This window comes from Rhinoraja longicauda, chromosome 23 (assembly GCF_053455715.1).
Source record: "Rhinoraja longicauda isolate Sanriku21f chromosome 23, sRhiLon1.1, whole genome shotgun sequence".
NCBI classification, from domain to species: Eukaryota; Metazoa; Chordata; class Chondrichthyes; order Rajiformes; family Arhynchobatidae; genus Rhinoraja; species Rhinoraja longicauda.
In genome coordinates, this window is record NC_135975.1 from 18,677,947 (window position 1) to 18,695,319 (window position 17,373).

The following is a 17,373-nucleotide window of genomic DNA, read 5'->3' on the forward strand; positions in this document are numbered from 1 at the left end:
TGCAGCCAACAACCTTCTCAGCTGTGCGAACGATCCGTTGCAGCCTCTGGATGTCGTGCTTGGTGGCTGAGCCAAACCAGACCATGATAGAGAAGGAGAGGACGGATTCAATAATAGCAGTATAGAATTGGACCATCATTGCCTGTGGCAGATTGTGTTTCCTCAGTTGCCGCAGGAAGTACATCCTCTGTTGGGCCTTTTTGACTGTGGAGTCGATGGTGGCCCCCCATTTAAGGTCCCTGGAGATGATGGTTCCAAGGAACTTAAATTACTCCACAGATATGACTGTGTTGTTGTTGATGGTGAGTGGGGGGAGCGGAGGGGGACCTCTTCGAAAGCCTACAATTAGTTCCACTATCTTAAGAGCATTGAGCTCCAGGTTGTTGCGATGGCACCAGGACGCCAGCTGTGTCACTTCGCGTCTGTAGGCATGAGACTGGTCATGACACTTCAGTGAACATATAAAATTGTTGAGTTGAATTAATTTTCAGTCTGTTAACCTAAGTAGCAGAGTACTGAAGCAAAAGGATCGTTTTAATTTTTCTTTGTCTCCCTTTCCTCTCAGCTCCCATGTGGAGTGTTACACTTTCACGAGGATCATGATTCCAACCAACATCTGATAAGTGAAGATTACTGTTGGAAGTTCTTAAATTTTTTTAATTTCCAATGTCAATTAATGCGCCAAAATTGTATTATTTCAACTGTTGAGATTTCACCATCTTCTGAAGTTAGTAAACAATAATAATACAAATAGTTTGTAATTGGAGCCATCTCGACAAGGGCCCATTATAACATATGGATACAAGGAACTGTGGATTCTGGTTTCCAAACAAAAAGATGAAGGGTCTCGACCTGGAATATCATCTCTCCATGTTCTCCAGAGATGCTCCTGACCTGTTGAGTTACCCCAGCAACTTGTGCCCATTATAACATATTTGTATGGAGAAGCAATGTGAAGCATTTGTTGTGTTTTAGCATGTGGTTCTATATAATTTGGTTGTTGGAGTATCAGTAAAACTATTTCAAGCGGGTATGAGCAAATATCATGCGAATTTAAACTACTGATGCTCATGTTATAGTTTGTGGCATTTCCCAAGCGAGGGTAATCATTGCAGCAATTGTCCACTTCAGAACTGTCACAGGTAAAACATGTGTGTGCTTCTAAACCTCCTGATGTCTAACAGCATCAAACTGTGTTTTTGAGCCAGTCTGTATTCTCTTTGGCATGCCGCTGTGTCAGTGTTGAATCATCAAATTGTTCTTATCTCTTTGCTCATCCCTTTATGTTGATCTGACCTCATCCTCACAGCGTGGCACTGAATCAGATTAGTGCCTCCAGTCGAGTACTGAGAGACAGCATTCATGGTTTTACATGAAATAGTCATAACAGCTAAAAGGATCATCTGATTAAGCTCCTTACAGATTCTTCTTGCCCATGAATAAACTTAAACCGTCCCCGTCAGATGGGGATTTAGTAATGAGGAAGGGATCAATTTTAAATCTTCGACATAAAGAGCTGGGAATGGAAATAAGAACTGCCATTTCACAGTTTGTACATATGTGAAAGTTAATTGCCTAATGGGTCCCCATATGTTGATATGAATGAGTTCTCCACTGGAGCACCAATCATCATTCTGATCTCCCATTTAACAAAAATAATTTGTCGGGAATAAAGAATTAATCACAGCATTTACAAATACATACATTACATTTTGCATGAATATTTTACAGTGGAAAATCAAACTTTGGATGTCTTATCAATGTTTGAATGACAAGGATATATTACCGAGACATCATGCTTGTTTACTGGATATACTTTTGACCATGTGGAGGAAGGAATGACATTTGTTGGTTTACACTGAAGATAGACTCAAAATGCTGGAGTAACTCAGCGGGGCAGGCAGCTTCTCTGGGGAGAAGGAATGGGCGACTTTTTGGGTCTAAACCCTTCTTCAGATCTGAAGAACGTCTCGACCCAAAACATCAGCCATTCCTTCTCTCCAGAGATGCTGCCTGTCCCATGTGAAGTACTCCAGCATTTTGTGTCATACTTTTGACTATGGTCTTTCCACAGGGTCCTATCTAGATATCATTGATTTTTATCGAATAATATAATTGTAATGGCACAGAAGAAAGCCATTTGACCCATTGAGATTAGACAGTGGCTTCTACCTATTTCATTACCCTATTTCATCCACATAAACCTTGAAATTGTTTTCTCTCAAGTACCTGTCCAATTTCTCTTAGTCAACGTTGATCAGTTAGTCTCCATCATCCAGTCACATGGATGGTAGATTGGTGAGTTCAACCATTATATAGCCATATAGTATGTTGTTAAATCTGGCACCTACATGCTCATGTTGCATTTGAGATGGGTTTCATCAGTACTATTGGAATTTTTATAAAGTCGGTCTGAAAGGAAAATGATTGGCACAGCGATGCTTGTTAAGTTTTTTATTCTTTTCAAAGCAACAAAATGTGCTGCATTTGGGATTTTTTCTCTGTTTCTGGCCAAGCAGATAAAAATAGACCAGTCTCCATAATTTATTAGGAACATGCAGAGGACAATGAGATCAATTTGATTATGCAATTTTTAGGGGCACTAATACAATACCAGAGTTAGGCATTTCATTAGATCCATTCTGCAGTAAGTAGATCAGCAAGATGGAATTTATAACTCGGACTGCATTATGAAAAGTTTCTTCATGATCATTTTATATCTTGTTGTGTTTTATGAACACTAACAGGAATATAACATCGTACATCCAACAGTCGACTTGTGTCACCAAGAAGCTACAGTCATACTCAGTGACGATAATTCACCCAGGAGTTCACCGATTTACAGCTTTTCCAAATCTATCCAAAAAAATAATTTCATTGTTTTTCCTTCATGCCACCATCGGTAGGAGATTCATCAGCAATCTGAAATCCTGTCCCTGGAATTTCTTCCAACATTGCTCATTGCTTTCTTTCTTCAGGAGCCTCCCTATAACTAACCATTTGTTTGAAGATTTAGACAATAGACAATAGACAATAGACAATAGGTGCAGGAGGAGGCCATTCGGCCCTTCGAGCCAGCACCGCCATTCAATGTGATCATGGCTGATCATTCTCAATCAGTACCCCATTCCTGCCTTCTCCACATACCTCCTGACTCCGCTATCCTTAAGAGCTCTATCCAGCTCTCTCTTGAATGCATTCAGAGAATTGGCCTCCACTGCCTTCTGAGGCAGAGAATTCCACAATAGTGGACATTTTTTGATCATTTATATTCCGTGTAGCCTCGTGTGCCTTTTTTTAATGCTAAATGAGATAGATAACTGCCATATGCTACTGTGTTACCAACAATGATGGTTTCTAATGCAGCTCAAATGTTAAGATAAGCCAGAGCCATAGTCAAAAGCAGTGGGTTTACATGCCAATGTAAGTTGCGGTGGGACTCCGAACATAAGGGGACAATAGAAATAGGTCTTTGGGTGCAATGCTGATTCTCCCTTCTTACTATATGTACTTTAGACCCTTGATTAACTGAGCTACTCTGGCACCCGGAACAGCTGTTGATGTATCTAAAACAGGCTGGGCAAGATAAATGGAGAAGCAAAGTCTCAAACAACAAGCATCGAGAAGCAATCTATAAAAGTGCAAAGTTTCTAAATGGTCGTCAAAATTATAAAGAAGTTTAAGAGAGGAGATGCAGCTCCAGGTTCAATCCTGACCTCGGATGCTGCCTCATTGTGGAGTTTGCAGGCTCTCCCTGTGAACTCATTGATTTCCACCGGATGCTCCGGTTTACTCCCATATCCCAAAGGTGTGTGAGTTGGTAGGTTAATTGGCCACTGTAAATTGGCCCAAATTTGATAGAATCTGGTGGGGGTTGATAGGAATGTGAATAGAATAGGCTACAGTAGAAATGAGTGGGGGAAATGGAATGGCTCAGTGAGCCAGTTTAGTATCATAGAGCTATACAGCACGGAAACAGGCCCCTCGGCCAAATCTGTCCATGCCGACCAAGTTGGCATTCTGGGTTAGTCTGAACATGGCCAATAGATCTCTAAACTTGCTATCCATATATCTGTCTAAAATAGTGTCATAGACTCAGCATCTGAATGGCCTCCGTCTATGTCGTATGGAAATATCGAATTGGGGCAATTTACAGCCCTCTACATCAAGGAAGTTCTCATTATCTCAAGGTTAAGTTGTCCACCCCTTATCCTGGGACCATATGCACAAGTTCCAGACAGTCCAGTTCTAAGAAATACCCTTTCAACATCTATCTTGTCAATCCCTCTTAGAAATATGTATATCTTGATGAGGTTGTCTCTAATTTATCTAAAGTCCTTCTACATGATAACAGACCAGGCCCATGTGACCCATCGTGACTGCCGGTAATCAACATTAGACTGAATAAGTCAGCAGCAGACGAGTTGAGTCTTTCCTGCATGACTATAATCGATAATGGGCCAAATACAATGTTAGTGCACGGTCTATGTAATTCCAAAACACAAAGTGCTGGGGAAACATCAGACCCCTCTGAACAAAGGTCCCATCACCTGCCTAGTCCCTCCACAGATGTTGCCTGGCCCGCAGAGTTCCTCCAGCACTTTGAGTTTTGCTCAGGATTCCTGCACCTGCAGTTTCTTGTGTCCATTTCATTACAATAGCCACCAATTGAAGAATGTAGACACAAAATGCTGGAGTAACTCAGCGGGTCAGGCAGCATCTCGGGAGAGAAGGAATCGGTGACGTTTCGGGTCGAGACTCTTCTTCAGATTGATGTCAGGGGAAGGGGCGGGACAAAGATAGGATGTAGTAGGAGACAGGAAGGCAGTGGGAGAACTGGGAAGGGGGAGGGGAAAGAGAGGGACAGAGGAACAATCTGAAGTTAGAGAAGTCAATGTTCATACCGCTGGGGTGTAAACTGCCCAAGTGAAATATGAGATGCTGTTCCTCCAATTTGCCCTGGGCCTCACTATGACAATGGAGGAGGCCCATGAGAGAAAGGTCAGACTGGGAGTGGGAGGGGAGTTGAAGTGCTGAGCCACTGGGAGATCAGGTTGGTTAAGGCGGACTGAGCGATGGTGTTGAGCGAAACGATCGCAGAGCCTGCGTTTGGTCTCACCGATGTAGAGAAGTTGACTTCTGGAATAGCGGATACAATAGATTAGGTTGGAGGAGGTGCAGGTGAACGTCTGCCTCACCTGGAAAGAACGTATGTCATTTTGCACTATCCTCACCTCATGTTATGTTTCGGTGCCAATGCATGCCATTCACCCATTCTTGAGTAACTTCACAATGCTACTTGAGAGTTATAGAGTTATGGAGTTATACGGCATGGAAGCAGGCCATTTGGCCCACAATAACTGCACCCCTCCACATTCATTCCTTCCTCAGGAACTTGGGCACATTCTCAATCTTTCTGTACAATTTGTGCTAGTGTGTGGTTGGCAAAAGGAGTTGCATGTTGGCAGTCGTTGGCTTAAAACAGTTGGAAATGGCAGAACTATATGGATTAATCTCCTTTGGTCCTCAGCTTCTGATATTTTCTCAGCATATTTTCTTGCAACAGGGTTGGACATCAAGTAGAGATGATTTACAAGGATGTTTCCAGGACTCGAGAGCCTGCTCTGGGGTTGGGATTTCTGAAGAAATAAAAGTTGCTGAAAGAAGAAATGTCTCCTCTCCTCATTTGCCAGTGTAGGGCTTGAGGTTCTGAGACTGTGACCCTTTAAAGAGGAGTTTAAAAAGTGGCTCTATCTCCCTCTTCATCCATCCATCAGTAAGCAACTGGTGGTGTCTGTAGTTGACTTGCTGTTAACTTCAGGAGCTTATCAAGAATGATCTCCCATCCCGCCCCACCCCTCAACCCATGTTGGGGGAGTAGCATTTAGTTTTTCATCTCTCTCTCCCAGTTGTACAAAATGGTGGCGGGACCACATTTGGAGTATTGTGTTCAGTTTTGGTCACCCAGCTATAGGAACAATGTTGTTAAGCTGGAAATAGTGCAGCGAAGACTTACAAGGATGTTGCCAGGACTCGAGGGCCAGAGCTATTGGGCAGGCTAGTACTTTGTTCCTTGGAGTGCAGGAGGATGATGGTGATCTTCTCAAGGTGTATAATACCATGAGGGGAATAGAGAGGGTGAATGCACAGAGTTTTTTGTTCTGGGGTAAGGGGATCAAATGCTAAAAGGCATAGGTGTAAGGTGAGAGGGTAAAGATTTAATAGGAGCCTGAGGGGGTAACTTATTCACTCAGATGATGGTGGGTAAAAGGAATGAACCACAGAAGATTTAGTTGAGGCAGGTACCACAACACCATTAAAAAATATATTTGGACAGATATATCGATAGGAAAGGTTTAGAGGGATATGAACCAAATGTGGGTAAATTAGACTAGCTTGAATGGGGCATATTGGTTGGCATGGTGGAGTTGGACCAAAAGTCCTGTTTCCATGCTGTCTGACTCTCAATCTCTCTCATCTCTCAGATCTCTAATTTACCCACATTGATAGACTTAGGTAGACCCAAAATGCTGGAGTAACTTAGCAGGACAGGCCGCATCCCTGGAGAGAAGGAATGGGTGATGTTTCGGGTCGAGACCCTTCTTCAGACTGATGGCCGAGTAGACTTGATGGGCCTAATGGCCTAATTCTATTCCTATTCCTTATGATCTTATGAGACAGATCTTGCATTCGCTCATGGAGGCATTCAGCTCCCAATCACCAAGATGCCAGTACTGAGGTCATGTATGCTGATCCAGCAGGCTCCCTGAATGAAAAGGCTGGCAGTAGATGACTGTAGTAGTCTCCCCTGTAGTTGCAGTATCACAGATCATGCATAGAAATGACAGATCCAATATCATGCTTGTCACCATTTTAACCCATAGTGGTCAATTGAGTAGATTGGAATTATTTCAAAATTGCATGATTGCAAAATTGCATGATTCGCACCTACAAAAGCACCTACAAAACCTACACTACATAATCCAATGCCTAGGCCTACATTCTCACGTTATTTTCATTTGACCAGGTCATTGTTCTAATTTGTGAGTTTTACTGGCAGATTCAAGTTACTAGTTTATGCATCATTAACCAAGGACAGACACAAACGTGTTCCAAATTTCCCACAATGTTATAAAATCTTGAAAATAAAATAAATATACCTTCTAAAACAAAAATCAATCATAGAGAAAATAGCTAGAAAAGAAGTGAAAGAAGTTCAATTGTTAATGAGATATTTTGCCATTGATTGGCATTAAAAAATGCTGCCAAGCCTATGACAACCAAATTAGTCCTTAGAAAGGGAGAGAGGAGGCAATGACCATTCGCGTGCACACTAAACCATTGATAAGTGTAAACTTTCTGCAATTAGTAGCAACACTTTAATCCTACTGTCATTTGTTACTAGGGGCCGCATGGTGGCATAGCGGTACAGCTACTGCTTTACAGCGCCGGGTTCGATCCTGACTACGGGTGCTGTCTGTACGGAGTTTGTACGTTCTCCCCGTGACCTGCGTGGGTTTTCTCCGAGATCTTTGCTTTGCTCCCACACTCCAAAGGCGTACAGGTTTGTAGGTTACAATGTGACAATGTAAAAATTGTTCCTAGTGTGTGGAGATAGTGTCAATGTGCGGGGATCGCTGGGTCAGTGCAGACCCGGTGGGCCAAAGGGCCTGATTCTGTGCTGTATCTCTAAATTAAACTGAACTAAACTAAAATTCAGCCATCTGCGATAAGATTGTTTTGAGGCTATTCCACATTGAACTTAGAACAATACAGCACAGGAAACAGGCCCTTCAGCCCACAATGATTGTGCCGAGCATAATGCCTAGCTGAACTAATTTCATTTGCCTGCACATGATCCAAACTTGATAGTAAAATGGAAGCCCTTTCGGAGAGGCATGGCAAAACACAAAGGATGGTTCTGTCTGTGTACAGAGGGACATTCTCTGAATCCTGGAGCCTTAGTGACATCTATTGACACATTATGGAACTGCAGCTTCTTTTTTTAGTCAGGGTAACATTTATAACAAAGCTTGAGGATAATAATGAAAAGGGATTGTAAAGATTAAACATTTTTCAAACAGACTTGAGAGGATTTACTCCTGAGAGGCAATGGTTAATATTACCTGTCTTTAATTTTGTTTTTAATTGGACATCCCTGTGGATTGAACTCAAAACCCAGTGTTATCTTGTATTTTTAGGAATCTCCTCAGGGATTCCCCCTATCTGAATATGTTAAGAAGAAATTTACAAATAAAACAATGATTCTCAAGATATTTGCATCAGTTACTGTAAGTTCTACATGGTGCAATTTCTTGAGGTTTCATGTAAACCACTAACATTCTGTAGGCAATTAAAGGATGAAAGCTTCACTTGATTGTGATCATTTCATTACCAAATGTAAACACCAAAATTTAGTTTGTTAGTTTAGTTTATTGTCACGTGCACTGAGGTACAGTGAAAAGCTTTTGTTGCATGCTAACCAGTCAGCGGAAAGACAATACATGATTACAATCGAGCCATCCGTAGTACTGTTAGATCATAAGATCATAAGTGATAGGAGCAGAATTAGGCCATTTGGCCCATCAAGTCTACTCCGCCATTCAATCATGGCTGATCTATCTCTCCCTCCTGACCCGATTCTCCTGCCTTCTCACCATAACGTCTGTCACCTGTACTAATCAAGAAATTCAGGTATAGATACATGATAAGGGAATAACGTTCAGAGCAAGATAAAGCCAGCAAAGTTCGATCAAGGATAGTCTACATCAAAGAGGTAGAAAGTAGTTCAGCACTGGTCTGGTTGTGGTAGGATGATTAGGGTCTGATGTTGGTCTCTCTTCTCCAGATGTTCTCTGAGTGTAGGGCTAAGGCGATGTGTAGACGTGTAGCGCCACCTGCCCGAACACCACGAGGCCGTGTCCCGTGACGCCATTGCTGCCACGAGGAGCAGCAACCAGACTCATCGCCTCCCTAGCCGATCCTCTCTTCAGGTCGATGTGTAAAGACACTTGGTTGTCTACATGAGTGCTCATTTGCTTCCAGTTGTGCGTCAGCCACAAACGTGAATGATGTCAACCACCATATTGCAAAGTTCATAATTGTACATGATACAGCAGGAGACACAAGGAACCATGCAAGCTGGAATCTTAAGCCAAAAAATGGCATTTATCACAATTATTACAGGCACGGGCATTATCATAATGTCCTGGCCACATTTATTCATCAGCATTTCTAAAGAGATATTATCTGGTCATCACCACATTGCTGTTTGCAAATGTTTGTTATTCCCAATATGTTCTGTCACAATTCCACATTACAACTCTTCATTTCATTGACGAAATGCAGTTTGAGATATTCTGAAAGGGATGCGAAAGGTGCCATATCAGCTGTTTTGCCATGAATATCAATAGCAAACCATGGCTTCTTTGACACTACACGTACAAACCCACTTTCTGCAGTGCAACCAAGCAAGATCAAACAGTGAAGGACACAAAGTGCTGAAGAAAATTCTGCGTGTCAGGCAGCATCTCTGGAGGACATCTAAGCAATGTTTCGGGTTGAGACCCTTCTTCAGATTGGTGCAACAGGAAATGTGCAGAGAAAGCAGATCATGATGTCAATTAAAACAATCTCTCATAAACCTTGTCTACTTTGTAGAATTGGGCCGCAAGATGCAACTATCACCACAACGTGTTGAGTGTTCTGCAGCAATAAGGAACTCCTGATTGTGCTATTTAATGGGATCATCCACGACTTTCAGGTCAGTGGTTTATTTTGCTTCATCATTTGCAACATGGGCATTGCTGGTGAGGCTAACAGTTACTGCCCATCCCTAACTTCACCTGAGAAGACGGTGAGGTGCCATCAGAAGGAATGTTTTGTTGGGCCCTTTCTCTGGAGATTTATACATCACATAAGGTTGGGCACGGTGGCGCAGCGGTAGAGTTGCTGCCTTACAGTGGTCGCCGCGCCGGAGACCCGGGTTCGATCCCGACTACGGTTGCTGTCTGTACAGATTTCGTATATTCTACCTGTGATCGTGTGGGTTTTCTCCGAGATCTTCGGTTTCCTCCCACACTCCAAAGACGTACAGGTTTCTAGGTTCATTGGCTTGGTGTAAATGTAAATTGTCCCTAGTGGGTGTAGGATAGTGTTAATGTGCGGGGATAGCTGGTCGGCATGGACTCGGTGGGCTGAAGAGCCTGTTTCCGCGCTGTATCTCTAAACTAAACTAAACTTGTGGGCACAATTCATTTTGGATCTCAAATGAAATGAAGGATGGCTGTGGAGGTGCAGGAGCAGGGTACGGGCCATAACTGCACCGCACACAGCTAGCTGAGATGTTGCAATTCATGAACAGGTTCTTCCTTAAAAATCGAGATGAAATGCTGTTCCCACATTCCCAGTTTCTCCTTCTTGACAATGCGCATCCCAATGACTAGGGAGTGCACCTTCACCTCCAGGCCACATTCCCAGCATGTTCAGATACGTGGTGATGGGAATAAGGCATTGGACCAACAAGGAACTGGACTGCCAGGAAACATGTCTCATTTTTTCTGTGTTTTATTGTAGATCCCAAAGCTAGTTCAAGCTGTTCAATCATTCTTGGAAGGGAACACGGAATTGGACTGATCAGTAGCCAAGAAACATGCCTCATTTTTTTCTGGGATTGATTGTGGATCCCAAAGCAGGTTGAAACTGGCCAGTCATTCTCATCAGTCTGTAGTTGGGCATTAGATCCCAGTCTGGCACAGTGATGTTGTGTACACACATGGAGATTTTGACTGGGGATTGTCTGTGATCATCATTTCATTTATCCCTGTGCCGTTCTTGAAGGATTCAGCAAAAGACCTAATGCAACACACATACAAGACAGAGGTAGCTTTCTCCAAGCCCAGAACTGATTGGGAAACTCTTTGTTTCCCACTGGTTAATTTGAACTGGTGTAGGCAGTTCTATCCCAATTATGAATTCCTCCATAAAGCCCATTTTGAAGTGCACTCCCTTGTCCAAGTTGACCAGACAAGAGTCCACCCTCCCTCCATCCTGCACATTGGTGAACGTTTCCCTCAGAGATCTTCCCGAGGGCTACAGCACAGGTCTGGTCCAAATTACTGACTGGCCCACAAACAGACTTGACTCAATTGGCAATGGTCCTGGACAGAATTTTGTAATGCATGTATAACAGTGACATAATGGATACAAGATTCATTGCATCTTGTACCATTATTTTCTGTTCCCTTCCTTCTTCCCCTTCGGCATGTAGAATCTTCCTTGGGGATTTCTGATGCGTCACCAACTAGAACAATGCTAGTGTGCACTTCCAGTAAAGCCAATTACACCACATCCCTTCCAGGAGATTTATTTGTCTCAAAGGAACAGATAGACCGACTTTGTTTGTCCATTGTCAGTGGCTGTTCCAGCTTCTCCAGCATGCTGTCATTAAAGACCTCCAAGATAGAGGATAGAAAGAGCTAGGAGGTGAACTTTAGTATGTACCTCCAGAACAGAAAGATTTACAGATCGTTACTCTGACTCAACCCTCAACTGACCCAGAACCTAACACTGCATACTTTCCTTCATTGATACATTTGCCTCCTCTGACTCTCACTTGCTTTCTGAGGATGAATCATCTCTTCATGTTTATTTCCCACCTGGGATCCGACAATGGGTTTTGCAATTCTCCAACTTGTGGGATTCCTTTTAATTATGATAACGTTTTCTGGAATTATTGCTTCCACGTTCAGCTCCTCACCAACAAAACAAAGTGTCCTCCCAAGGGGAACACGGTATGTCATACGGAAAACTCAACCCTTTCGCAAAAATGCTTGGTGTTCTGCTTCACAATGGATCAGAACTCAAAGCAGATAGTGACCATTGGAGCTAACCAGCAATCCTGATCATGGATTTGTTTTTTAACCTCACTTAGCCGCAGTTACAAATGCGATTCAGTGAGATTAAAAACAAGTCCATATGTAACTGACAAATCAATGTATTCATCGATACAAAACAAAATTGCCAAAGGGATAAGTGCATAAGTGATCAACAGCCCTCATTATCATTCCGTCTCAGTGAAGAAACGGCAGGATATTCTTTTACACCTCTGAATATTTTCATTGCAAATGATGATCAAATGCAAGAGGGTTTACTTGACATTCCATGTAATCTGAGGCGACTTGATACTCTGAGTTTTGACACAGCATCGGCTCTTCATATGGTTGAGATTAAGCATGGGGGCCATAGCAGGAGCGTTCTCGTCGCGGTCCCTGTCAGATTCTATAAGTATCAGCAAATCCTGCAACCACACCACACACTGTATCGGACAGGGCCTCCAGACTATGGAACATCTCCTGAGCTGTGACATGCTGCATGACACATGCACTGTAAAGGATCTTGCAGAGGCCAACGACGTGGCACTAAAATTTGCTCGCTATTGGCAAACAGTTGTGTGATGACACGAATAAATAAATAAAAAGATCACGCATGCAATGTCTTCAGCTAACTCTCATTGTCACGAAGTAAAGGAAGGTTGTGGAACAGGTGAAAGTAATGTCCCAAAGGGCGATGATGACCACAGTCAGAGCTGCAAGAAGATAATGCTCTATTATTTTTATGACAATTACATTACAAAAATGGAAACACTTTACAGAAGGTATAATTTTTCATGATGTCTTCCACTTACTGCAAGATTGTGACATAGATAGAGTAAATGCACAGAATCTTTTATCCAGGTTAGGGGAATCAAGAACCAGAAGACATAGGTTTAAGGTGAGAGTGAAAAGATTTAATAGGAACATGAGGGGTAACATTTCTGCACAGAGAGTGCTGAGTATATGGAACAAGCAGCCAGAGAAAGTATTTGAAGCAGGTACATTAACAATGTTTAAAAGGTATTTGGACAGGAACATGGATAGGAGAGGCCAAACACAGGTAAATAGGGCTAGTTTGGATGAGGCATTTTGGTTGCCATGTTCGAATTGGGCCGAGGCACCTATTTCCTAAGACTCTATATAACAATAGCTACAAATAGAAACATAGAAACATAGAAAATAGATGCAGGAGGAGGCCATTTGGCCCTTTGAGCCAGCACCGCCATTCATTGTGATCATGGCTGATCGTCCCCAATCAATATCCCGTGCCTGCCTTCTCCCCATATTCCTTGATTCCACTGGCCCCTAGAGTATCTAACTCTCTCTTAAATCCATCTAATGATTTGGCTTCCACTGCCCTCTGTGGCAGAGAATTCCACAAATTCACAACTCCCTGGGTGAAAAAGTTTTTTCTCACCTCATTTTTAAATGGCCTCCCCTTTATTCTAAGACTGTGGCCCTTGGTTCTGGACTCGCCCAACATTGGGGACATTTTTCCTGCATCTAGCTTGTCCAGTCCTTTTATAATTTTATATGTTTCTATAAGATCCCCTCGCATCCTTCTAAACTCCAGTGAATACAAGCCCAGTCTTTTCAATCTCTCCTCATATGTCAGTCCCGCCATCCCAGGGATCAATCTCGTGAACCTACGCTGCACTGCCTCAATTACAAGGATGTCCTTCTTCAAATTATGAGACCAAAACTGCACACAGATGTTGTGAAACATACATCTATCAAAATTCTTCACACACTATCAGGATATTTTTTACAGGGATCAGTCAACAATTTCTTATCCATGTGTGGTCAAAAACTAAAATGTGCCTTCTGAGCCCCATATGAATAAGTGGATTCCAAATCATTTTATGACCATTAAACACATGGATGCTTTGTCTGAACTAACGCCCAGGTGATTTACAACTGCGCATACTTACCAAGGGAGCTTCCATGAAATCTCAAGCAAGCTAACAATCAAAATCACTCAGCTGTACTTTGTGCCTCCTTTCAGGGAATATCAAGTAACTCACTCTTCATCTGCTTTGCACAATCTCACTGTCCACTGAGGGAATACATAACATTCAGAATAGGAAAGAAAAGGCACATTCATAGCATAAAATCTGCTTTTCAGATAGGTACCTAGAAGTTCTTCCTTTATATTAATAGTGTGGAAGTTTGAACTGTGCTCTTGAGTAGCATTCTGGGAAGCAATAGAGAGTTTATGAGCCAGTCACTCTGGAAATACAGGCATGATTAATCCAATTTAAACACCCCCCCCCCCTCAATCCCATCAGATGCACTACAGATAGCTGGTAGGAAACACACCTCCGATAAAGATCTCCAGCAAATCTAATCATTAATGGGGCAAGGGATGAGAAGCCAAATAATATCAGAAATAATAAGAGAGGTTTTCTTTGTAGAGTTTCAAGATGGACCTCATTAATTAACTTGTTAGGTGGTTTAAGCTTCCTTTTTAACTTGGTACAGAATGTTTTAGCAGTCAGAATAGGGAAGAAAATATGGTCAGCAATCCATATAGTTAATGGTGCAATTTTGCATGGTTAAGGAGTAATTTGTAGGCTAGTAAACATGTTATTCCATCCATAACCATAAACAGTTCAGGTTACAAGAGTCTTATTGCAGAGTAGATTAAGCATTAGGAGAGCACAGGGTGTGCAATTAATGCACTTGCTAAGGTTATACGCATCTGTCCCGACTGTTAATTTGCAATGTGTCCATTATGTTATAAATATTATTTTTAAGGTGGTATAAGAAAATGAACACAGAATTAAGAACAAATGAATAATGACAAAATAAACAGGGAGTGTTACTTTTTATTAGTGTTTCACATTTTTTTATTTGGGAGAAAGGATTAATAGTATCAAAAAAATAGAAAGTAGAAAACAAAACAGTAGTAATCAAAACAAACTAAATTTAGGATGTGTACAAAGGAACTGCAGATGCTGGTTTACACCGAAGATAGACACAAAATGCTGGAGTAACTCAGGTGGACAGGCAGCATTTCTGGAGAGAAGGAATGGGTGATGTTTCGGATCGAGACCCTTCTTCAGACTTCTTCACTATTTTCTTTTCAGTGTAACATAGATGCAACATAAAATGGGGTTTTTTTCAAAATATTGGTTATTTTATACCACTTGACAGAAGCAAAATGTATTTAACAATTCCCTGTATTAAATCAGGGAAATCATTGGGTATGATCACAATAAAAGGTTCTGCCTAAGGAATAATACATTTTATTCATAGATATAAAAGGTTTTACAACATAAACATAAGCCATGTCATTGCATAGTAAATCTAAAAAGGGGTAACATGTGTGTAATAGGGCCTTAGTGGATTCTGGCTGTAAATGTAGTATAAATCTGTGTAAATGCATTAACCTGGATTGTAATTTTTCTCGTAGAGGAATGTAGAGGAATCTCATTACAAAAATGGATGGATTGTACAGTCTTTGGAGGCAAATGAAAAATATTAACTATTACATTCCAACAATTGAGTATTACCTCCTACAGACCCATTAATTTCCTATCTATCCGGTCTACTTGAGATACGGCACCAAATTTAACAAATTTGCCAAATCACAAATCTAACCCTGATAAAATTAAGATCATTAAATGGTATAATGAAATCTTTAATGCGTAAAACAATGAGTAGTCATATCTAGATTTACTGCATTGTTGGGGGATTACGGGAAAGGGCACAGATAAGCAGAGATCATCACATATTATCCGATTGTCTTTTTCTTAATACACCACAAAGAGATGTTAACATGGAAAATAAACAAGTACTTACACATTAAAACTGTTCCTCACATTCTCAATATATGAGAACTCCAGCTAATTGAAGTATAAATTCAAACATTGAATTTTTTTTTAAAATGTAGAAGCTGGCAATTTGAAATACAGAAAATGCTGGGAACCTTCAGCAGATTGGGCAGCATCTGTGATAAGAGAAAGAGTTATTATTTCAGGCCAAAGATCCTTCATTACAGTAATAAAAAGGAAATGCAGATGCTGATTTATACCAATCTAGACACAAAATACTGAAGAAGGATCCTGACCCAAAACGTCACCTATCCATTTTCTCTAGAGATGCTGCCTGAACCATTGAGTTACTCCAGCATTTTGTGTCTATCCTTCATTACAGAGAGTTATGGAGAGTCATAGAGTCATATAGTGTGGCCCTTCGGCCCACCTAGTCCACACCGACCAACGTGTCCCTTCTACACTAATTCTATCTGGCTGTATTTGGCCCATATCCCATCCTGCCCATGTACAGCTACATCTTAAACATAAAATGTTAAATTTGTTTCTCCTTCTGTAAATGCTGTGTGACCTGATGAATATTCTCAACATTTTCTGTTTTTATTACAAGTTTTCTCATATTTTTCACAGGCCTGCCAAGCAAAAATGTGATGATTTTGAATGATGCATAAAAAATCCTTGAGAATAAAATGCTGCTCTGTGGTGGCATAGTGGCGTGGCTGGTAGAGCTGCTGCCCCACAGCGCCAACTCCCAGGTTCGATATTGAACTCAGGTGCTGTCTGTGTGGAGTCAGCACGTTCTCCCTGTGAGTGAGTGGGTATCCTCCGGGTGCTCCAGTTTCCACCCACATCCCAAAGACATGCACGTTTGTAGCTTAATTAGCCTCTGTTAAATTGGCTTAACAGATTTAAGCAGGGTGTGGATGAGAAATGTGCAGGGCGTGGATGAGAAATTGGGATAACATAGAACTGGGGTGAAATAGGTGATCGACGGCCAGAGTGGTCGCAGTGGGCTGAAGGGCCTGTTTCCATGCTGAATCTCTTAAGCATATTGGGAAGATACTGTGCATAACCTCAAATCTCCTACGGGATAATGCAGTGCTAATTTCTCTTAAAAGATTGAAGCTATTTAGGAAATATCAAACAACTCATAGTTTCATCACAATGTTAATATGCAGGAAGACATCTCGAGAGGAAGTTGATTCCGAAAGCACTAAACATGTAAAAGGGCCAAGACGGGCTCAAGTCAAAGAGGTGGGATATGAAATTGGTTTTAATAGGAAACTAGGTAACAGCAAAGACAAAAGGGGAAAGACATTTCCGAGAGTAGATGCATATTAGCTGGGGAAGCAACATTAATGTTGAGAAGAAATAAAACGAGATCACGAGGATGGGAGAAAAATACATGTAGAGATTTGAAAATAAATGTTAAGGACAAGAAGAAGGACTATAATGAACCAGTGAAGCATCTGTAGGAGCAAAGGTGATGGGCGAGTGGAAGTCATGTTGAGCTGGGAGGTAGATTGTGAGTCTCCTCAGGTACATATGAAGAGGCAACAGATTAACCTGGAGTTTGTGGTGGTAATGATGGCACCTTCATTACTCAATACATCAATCTGTGAAACTGACAGTCGCATCTGGCATCCGCACATACACTGTTCACGGGGAAATCGATAAACTCTTGTCAGTAATACCGGCCCGTCTAGAGAATTCACAATTTGACG